This window comes from Helianthus annuus, chromosome 14, assembly GCF_002127325.2.
Source record: "Helianthus annuus cultivar XRQ/B chromosome 14, HanXRQr2.0-SUNRISE, whole genome shotgun sequence".
Classification (NCBI taxonomy): Eukaryota; Viridiplantae; Streptophyta; class Magnoliopsida; order Asterales; family Asteraceae; genus Helianthus; species Helianthus annuus.
In genome coordinates, this window is record NC_035446.2 from 141,073,562 (window position 1) to 141,083,212 (window position 9,651).

The 9,651-nt window shown below is 34.8% G+C and overlaps 1 non-coding gene across 1 annotated transcript; it reads left to right on the forward strand.

Annotated features, from left to right (window-relative positions):
* The first annotated feature begins 8,729 nt into the window (after nt 1-8,729).
* TRNAQ-UUG lies at nt 8,730-8,801 on the forward strand. The gene has a single exon. It is a non-coding gene; the product is annotated as a tRNA-Gln (tRNA).
* The last annotated feature ends 850 nt before the right edge of the window (nt 8,802-9,651 follow it).

Sequence of the window (9,651 nt, forward strand, 5' to 3'; positions counted from 1 at the left end):
ATAACAAGCAGTTGAAAAGTGAAAAGTGAAATGAATTATCATGTCATCTTGATCCTCAGACTATAATCTATGAACTAGAAGTTAAAAGTATAATTCATTTACCAATATTAAAGAACAAATTACCAGACAAGTTCACTGACCTAAATAGAGTGACTAAGTAAGTCACATAATCAACTGCTTATGCTCCAGTTATATTTGTGTCCCAAGAGGACAACAACATATTTTTGTAATGAGTCTATTGCACGCCTAAAGCGTGGTAGAATAGTTGATTCCAATAATAAAATTCCTCGAAAATTGGAGCAAGTAATTAAGATGGTCAAGTCGAGGTTATAGTAATAAGATCTCCTGAAGAGACAATAGACATGATGGTTCAAGAAGAACCTCAGGTACCTGAAAATAAAGAGATCTCGATAAGTTGTATCATGTCTAAGATATGTATCGAATCGAAATAAAAGTCGACGTCGTTATACTTTTGTATATAATGTAGCGCTTAAAATGATTAAATGATAAGGATCAAGATTTAAGATCTGTCTATGAATGAATATTAAGAAATGATTGGCCAAAATAGAAAGACGCAAATAAGGCAGAGTTTCGTTCTCTAATGAAATGGAAAGTTTCTGGACCAACAGTCCATACAACTGAAGTTGTAAAATATGCTGGATACAAAAGTGTCTTTTACGCGAATCATGTGAAAATCAAATTAAGTGATATAAGTCAAAATTGGTGGCACGAGAATTTTCACAAATACCTATGATTGATTATTCTCCAGTGGTGGATGCATTGACTTTCCAATATCTTATTAGTCTGGTAATATATAAAAGAGAATTGACATGCGTCTTATGAAAGTTATGTATCACTTGATACTAAGTCATATAAAATAAGTTCTGGAGAATATTATGATTATTATATAAATTCATATATGAATACATATATATATTGTATATGTTATTGAATTGAATGTAATTGGAACTCCCCATGATTATCCTAAAGCATTTGAGTGCTTAAGAGGTTAATTGAAACACCTTATGGATGTAATTATAGTGCACCAATACTCTAATAAACATACATAGAAAATATGTACCTGGTTATTATGGCATCTCAATGTACACAGTGTACAAACATGGTACAATATGAATTTTGGAGATAAAAGCAAGTGTTCTTGATATTTTTGCATATGATACAGATATCTATGTGTTAAAAGGGCATGTTTATATGGAAAAACTTCTAAGAGTGAAAGCACATGCATATTTGGATAAGATGGAAGGAATTCCCTCATGGATTGATAATGCTAGAAGCATTAGTGATGTCAAAACCTCAAGAACGTACTATATGAAGTTGACAAAATACGTATGGACTAAATAGTCGAAACGAGTGTTGTACAACTCGAGATATTCGCATAAAGAGGGATATAAGTTTGATTAAATTAGCCATGTTCTATGAACATTCTACTTTTAAAAGTTCACTATAATCGCAATTTACAGTAATGATGTCTAGGCATCATCGAGAGAAATTGTCGAGCTTTAAAGGGAGAATTTTTTGAATGACATTGACACGGTCTAATTATTACTCGAACTGTAGTTCGAGTATATATGTAATTATATTTTACTAATCCCTCAAGTACATCTAAAAGATGATGTTTGGATATTTTAGTATGGACATAGTTGAACCATAAAGTATGTTAAAGGTTATTAAGTCATTTGTTATAAGAAATGTCTATTATCATCTCTTACCAAAGTAGAGATTCTCATTCTAGAAGTACCGTCGTTAAATGCATAAATGCATTAATATGTTTTGCTAGCTATGTATGGTTATAATATCTTTCACTTGAGCTTATTGTCATGATATAACCTTTGTCAAGCGAAGAGACATTGGAATGAGTACAAAGAAATATTTCAGGTATAAACGATATTTGATTATATTTTACTAACCTATCAAAACAAGTTTGGTTAGTCTTGTAGATGCAGGAATGTAACGAAACACAGTCATGGATATGATAATTTTTGGAAGGAGCCACCTAAAGTCTCGTTAGAAGATTATGCAACATTGCTCAACATAAAGGATTGCACATTAAGGGATCAAGTGACAAATCATTCGGTACAAAAGCTTTATTCGACTTTCAAGAAAGATGAACACATGATACTTAAAGGAAACATGTTAAAATGAGGGGGAGGCTTATTCAAGTTGCACTCTTTTTCCCTTTACTAAGTTTTGTCTCATTGGGTTTTCTTAGTAAGGTTTTTAATGAGACAACGCACCTGATACAGAAGTATCAGGGGGAGAAAATACGCGCTGCACTCTTTTTCCCTTGGCTATGGTTTTATCCCATTGGGTTTTCCTAGCAAGGTTTTTAACGAGGCAGCATATATCACTAAGCGTATTAAAAGAATAATATACTATTTTACATAATCATGTGGATAGTCAAGGGGAAGTGTTATGAATGAATTAGAATATTGTGACTTTCCACATGCTTAACTCCTTATCTTTCGAACAACTATCTTTCGAACAACTATCTTTCGAAAAGATTCCCTTATCGAAAGATATGTTTCGGACTCAGGAGGACTACTCGAAAGATATTTATCTATCGAGCTGTCTCTGAACGAAGGATGGTCTTTCGATGTTGAAAGATATCTTTCGATGTCGAAGGATATCTTTCGAATGCTCACTGACACACTGACACAGATGTGACGGGTAGGTGAAAAGGTGATGGGTTGGTAAGTCAACTTTCGGCAAAAGGGTATGGCAGACTGTACTATCTTACCAACCACGATTTTCAAACAAGAACTTACCCAAAATGGTAAATTTAACCCAGAAACCGGTGACCGGAACCTTAACCGGAATATTGCCGGAATTCACCAAATCACTCAAAAACAAGTTTTCAAGTTACCCAACCCACTTACGAACACTCCCGGTAAGTTTAAAACACGTTTTCCAGTTTAAAAGTGTAGAAAAACCAACAAAAACGGGTGTTAAACCAAGTGTTCAAACACACACCAAGAACTTGAAAAACCCGGTTTTAAACAAGGTAAAGAGCCAAGCTCTGATACCACTTGTAGGTCCCTTTTGTCGGATGACGAACCTCAAACCTTGTTATACTAACCCACTAGCGAGTGCGGAATCCAAGCTAGCGAGCAAACCGGGATTAAGCAAGTATAAACACAACACACAAGGGTTCACCGATTAACACAACTTGTATTAATGCAAATGAAGGTTTCGGTTACAAGCACAATGTTTACAAACCTAACTTGTAAACTCTCAAAGTGTGTGTGTGAGTTTCGGACAGAATGCTCTCAAAGCTATCTCTCGGAGGTGTGTGTTCTATCTGTCTGTCTTTCTTGTGTCCACTGAAACCAACACACTGCATGGGTATTTATACCCATACACAGCAGGTCTGGTCGAAGGATCCGATAGATGATCCGAAGGATCATCTTTCGATGACAACATGTTCGAATGACCAGCAATGACCTCGAAGGATGATCCTTCGAGGTCCAACAATTCGAAGCATATCTTTCGAGTACCTCGAAGGATCAACAGTATCCTTCGAGGCTATCCTTCGATTCAGACTAGCATATTACAAACAGATTGACCAAGTCAAACTAGGAGGATAGTTGACTTGGTCAACTTACAGACTAACTTTGGACATCGTTTATATACAGACCAAATACAGACAAAGTACAGACACAAGTGCACCAACAGTTTTCACTTTAATAATTGAATGTTCCCAACATTAGGGGGAGATAACAAGCAGTTGAAAAGTGAAAAGTGAAATGAATTATCATGTCATCTTGATCCTCAGACTATAATCTATGAACTAGAAGTTAAAAGTGTAATTCATTTACCAATATTAAAGAACAAATTACCAGACAAGTTCACTGACCTAAATAGAGTGACTAAGTAAGTCACATAATCAACTGCTTATGCTCCAGTTATATTTGTGTCCCAAGAGGACAACAACATATTTTTGTAATGAGTCTATTGCACGCCTAAAGCGTGGTAGAATAGTTGATTCCAATAATAAAATTCCTCGAAAATTGGAGCAAGTAATTAAGATGGTCAAGTCGAGGTTATAGTAATAAGATCTCCTGAAGAGACAATAGACATGATGGTTCAAGAAGAACCTCAGGTACCTGAAAATAAAGAGATCTCGATAAGTTGTATCATGTCTAAGATATGTATCGAATCGAAATAAAAGTCGACGTCGTTATACTTTTGTATATAATGTAGCGCTTAAAATGATTAAATGATAAGGATCAAGATTTAAGATCTGTCTATGAATGAATATTAAGAAATGATTGGCCAAAATAGAAAGACGCAAATAAGGCAGAGTTTCGTTCTCTAATGAAATGGAAAGTTTCTGGACCAACAGTCCATACAACTGAAGTTGTAAAATATGCTGGATACAAAAGTGTCTTTTACGCGAATCATGTGAAAATCAAATTAAGTGATATAAGTCAAAATTGGTGGCACGAGAATTTTCACAAATACCTATGATTGATTATTCTCCAGTGGTGGATGCATTGACTTTCCAATATCTTATTAGTCTGGTAATATATAAAAGAGAATTGACATGCGTCTTATGAAAGTTATGTATCACTTGATACTAAGTCATATAAAATAAGTTCTGGAGAATATTATGATTATTATATAAATTCAGATATGAATACATATATATATTGTATATGTTATTGAATTGAATGTAATTGGAACTCCCCATGATTATCCTAAAGCATTTGAGTGCTTAAGAGGTTAATTGAAACACCTTATGGATGTAATTATAGTGCACCAATACTCTAATAAACATACATAGAAAATATGTACCTGGTTATTATGGCATCTCAATGTACACAGTGTACAAACATGGTACAATATGAATTTTGGAGATAAAAGCAAGTGTTCTTGATATTTTTGCATATGATACAGATATCTATGTGTTAAAAGGGCATGTTTATATGGAAAAACTTCTAAGAGTGAAAGCACATGCATATTTGGATAAGATGGAAGGAATTCCCTCATGGATTGATAATGCTAGAAGCATTAGTGATGTCAAAACCTCAAGAACGTACTATATGAAGTTGACAAAATACGTATGGACTAAATAGTCGAAACGAGTGTTGTACAACTCGAGATATTCGCATAAAGAGGGATATAAGTTTGATTAAATTAGCCATGTTCTATGAACATTCTACTTTTAAAAGTTCACTATAATCGCAATTTACAGTAATGATGTCTAGGCATCATCGAGAGAAATTGTCGAGCTTTAAAGGGAGAATTTTTTGAATGACATTGACACGGTCTAATTATTACTCGAACTGTAGTTCGAGTATATATGTAATTATATTTTACTAATCCCTCAAGTACATCTAAAAGATGATGTTTGGATATTTTAGTATGGACATAGTTGAACCATAAAGTATGTTAAAGGTTATTAAGTCATTTGTTATAAGAAATGTCTATTATCATCTCCTACCAAAGTAGAGATTCTCATTCTAGAAGTACCGTCGTTAAATGCATAAATGCATTAATATGTTTTGCTAGCTATGTATGGTTATAATATCTTTCACTTGAGCTTATTGTCATGATATAACCTTTGTCAAGCGAAGAGACATTGGAATGAGTACAAAGAAATATTTCAGGTATAAACGATATTTGATTATATTTTACTAACCTATCAAAACAAGTTTGGTTAGTCTTGTAGATGCAGGAATGTAACGAAACACAGTCATGGATATGATAATTTTTGGAAGGAGCCACCTAAAGTCTCGTTAGAAGATTATGCAACATTGCTCAACATAAAGGATTGCACATTAAGGGATCAAGTGACAAATCATTCGGTACAAAAGCTTTATTCGACTTTCAAGAAAGATGAACACATGATACTTAAAGGAAACATGTTAAAATGAGGGGGAGGCTTATTCAAGTTGCACTCTTTTTCCCTTTACTAAGTTTTGTCTCATTGGGTTTTCTTAGTAAGGTTTTTAATGAGACAACGCACCTGATACAGAAGTATCAGGGGGAGAAAATACGCGCTGCACTCTTTTTTCCTTGGCTATGGTTTTATCCCATTGGGTTTTCCTAGCAAGGTTTTTAACGAGGCAGCATATATCACTAAGCGTATTAAAAGAATAATATACTATTTTACATAATCATGTGGATAGTCAAGGGGAAGTGTTATGAATGAATTAGAATATTGTGACTTTCCACATGCTTAACTCCCATCTCTTTATTGTATTTGTATTAATGTCAAGCACTATAAGGCTATACGGTATGGGGATCGGCTTTGGACCGTCCCCATCCGTCGCCGGCCATCCATCCATGCCGCCTCCATCGTCGCCCGTCGTCTCCGTCGGTTTTCGGACGTCCAGGACGGAGCAAACAGTGGGCCCCATTTCTTTTGTTTGTTTGTTTATTTATTTGTGGGATTTGTACATTATGCTTTAATACTTGTACATAGTTTTGTGGGTAGGATCATCTAGCACCATTCTCCCATGCCCTCTAGTTTTGGAGGATGGACCATCTTTGGAGGACTATGACGTGGCTCCTACGTGGCGGATCATCCTCCAAGGATGGACCATCACCATACCGAGTAGCCTAAATACTAGCTATTGTATTTGTATGATACATCAATAAGAATGACTTCTTCAATTCTTCTTTCTATCTTTCTCTCTATATGATCTTCTACAATTCTTGTTTACATACATCATATATTGGTTGCTATTAGGCCATTGTTTTGCAACAGTTTGAAGGATATATAGTTGTAAAATTGTAACTTCCTGTTTGGATATTCTCCAGTAACTTAAAGGAGTTTTGCAAATAATGCAAACAGAGAGGTCAAAGTTGGCAAAAGCATGAAAAATAAGGACTAAAAAAGCATAACTGAACCAAACTATCAGTTCACGAAGACCGTTACAGCGTTGACTATAAATTGCTAGGGTTTTGCTAGCAAAATGCAAGAAATGGCGAGGAAGAAATTGGTGTTGAGAACTGAAGGGCTGCAATCCGATTCGACTAGTTCATCGAACAACGTCAGGTTACGTGTGAGGTATGGAGAGTGCCAGAGAAACATCGCCCTGGAGGTTGGTGGATACGCTCTTGATGGGTGTAGGGAGTTCATGGCGAGCACGGTGGAGGGGACCGAGGGTGCACTCATCTGTGCCGCCTGCGACTGCCACAGGAGCTTCCACCAGAGGATGGTGGAACCTGAGGCTGTTTGATCACTGTTAGATTATTATTCAATATATATGGATATATTGTATGTTTATGTGCGTTGTGTTGGTTTTTAAGTACGTGTGTGTTACATGGATTTTGGTGATGTGCAGATTTATTAATTTTCATGTTAGGGTTTGTCTGTTTTTTAATATCTTTTGGTCTCCTTCCATAATGGTTTTATCAGGTATGTGTCATGAGAAGCTTTATTGATGACATTTATAAGACCATGACTCTTGAATGTAAATTTTTTATTTTTTATGTGTGAGCTCAATGACGAACACGGATCGATCGCATGGCGGGGTACATAACTGAAGATGATTATGTGCTTATTCAAACGAGTTATTTCTTGAAACTGAAACTTTACTGTCTTTATCTTGAATTGCTATTAATTGGAGTCTTTTGGAATCCTTGTGACCAGATGTTATAGAGATTTATCTCTGTTAATGTTATGCTTCAAGCAAATCCCACATTAATATCCTATTCATCATGGATTGATTTTGAGTTCTTAGCACATTACAAATGACATGCATCAGCTCTAGCTGGGTTGGGGTGTTATAGTTACATAACCTTATGATATGATTAAGCTTAAGGCAAACATATCAATGACAAGATGCTTGATGTTTGTGCAATATACATGGTTTGGTTCAAATTTAGGGTATTGATAGGAATGTGCAATGGCTCTACAAACCTACATCTGTAACTGACTTGATCTTGAGATCCGATCAACGCCTTAGGTGCATATATGGTTCATGAGGTTCAACTTGAGTCTAGTACGCCCCTTGCTAGCTAGGAGCTTCACGCCTTCACGGGTTCAAGTTGGTTGTGGTATATACCACTGGTAATTAGAAGCCTAAGTCTCATAAACTATAATATATCGTTCAGTTTAACTGTTCTTTTTTAAGTCTTTATTTTAACAAAAAAATTACAATTAATTAGTAGTGACGATTCTTGATTTGATATGTATATATACTATCAACTTTTGAAATTTTGGGGTTGAGGTTTAATCCAAACAATGTGCTAGTGATGAAAAGCTTAAGATTAAGGATATATATGGACCCTCATGCATCTAATCATGCTAGTTGCTACCTCTAATCTCATGTACTATAAAGGGTCACTAAAGCTAAATCAAAAGCATTCAAGTTGGATTGATTACCTTTTGTTTTCTTTACACTTTTAAAACACCCACAACCACTAGAATTGACAGGGATTAATTAAAGAATTTTATCTTTTGTGTTAAGTTTCTCTTCTTCTCGTCGGCTAACCATAGTAAATTAAATTTAAAACTTTATAAAGGCTAACTTTAAGGTCGGATGGATATAAAGAAATAGACAAAGAAAGACGGAGGATGTTAATAGGAGCTATGCAGCATGTAGCTAGCTAGGTCTTGTGGAGCACTAATGGAGGGTCTGACTTAACTTACATGAAATTATATAAGAATGGAGCTAATTTCGGGAACAAACTAGCTTTTTGGTATGCCTGAATTTGGATTGGATATGTACCAAACTTAGCCGAATTCGGATCATTAGGGTTCTATGGTGTAGTGGTTAGCACTCTGGACTTTGAATCCAGCGACCTGGGTTCGACTCCCGGTAGGACCTAAATTTTTGTTAGTTTTGCTTTGTTAACAAGCTTTATGAAAGTAAGGTACTTTTTTAATTTTCGCCTAAATATAGGAAGCTATAGATCACAACTACAAGTCCTTTGGAAGTTCTAACCAACTAAATTTGGAATTAATGATTTATATTTCAACTAGGGATCTTTTTTTTTGAAAGGAATTTATATTTCAACTAGGGATCTTTTTTTTTGAAAGGAATTTCAACTAGGGATCTATAAATTTAAAAGTTTATATAATATGATGTTTGTGTATGAATGTTAATACTATATAACCATAAGTCTAGTAAATTGGTGGTACAAAGGCACATGTATATTTCCCAATTATTTTTAAATGTTTATGACGTTTTTAAGTTATTATTTATAAAAAAAAATGTAATGAGCGTTTTGTATCTTTAACATGAGTATATATAATATTTCTATATAAAAAAATAAATAGATATATGTTTCAATTGAGGTGTTTTTAGTTCTGTAAGCGGAACCAGAACAATTTAGTTAGGGGGTCATCATAAGCTTATATTCTATACTGGTTCAAATTAGGGGGTCTATCTCTAAGTTTGTTCTTCAAAAACTAAAAATTTATAAATAAAAATTCAAAAAGTTCCGGTGACCGGAGGGTCAACGGACCTTCTTGACCTCCCTCTGATTCCGCCCCTGGTTCTGTTCATTGTGTTATTGGTCTAGAATTGTGTTTTAATCTGAACATGGTATAATTGTACCTATCCATGGTGTTATTGGTTCATTGTGTTTTTGGTTTTATGTCTATAGCGTTTTTAGTTTGTACATATTGTTTTAAGTCTATAGATGTTGTTTTGAGTACGCACATGGTGTTTTTAG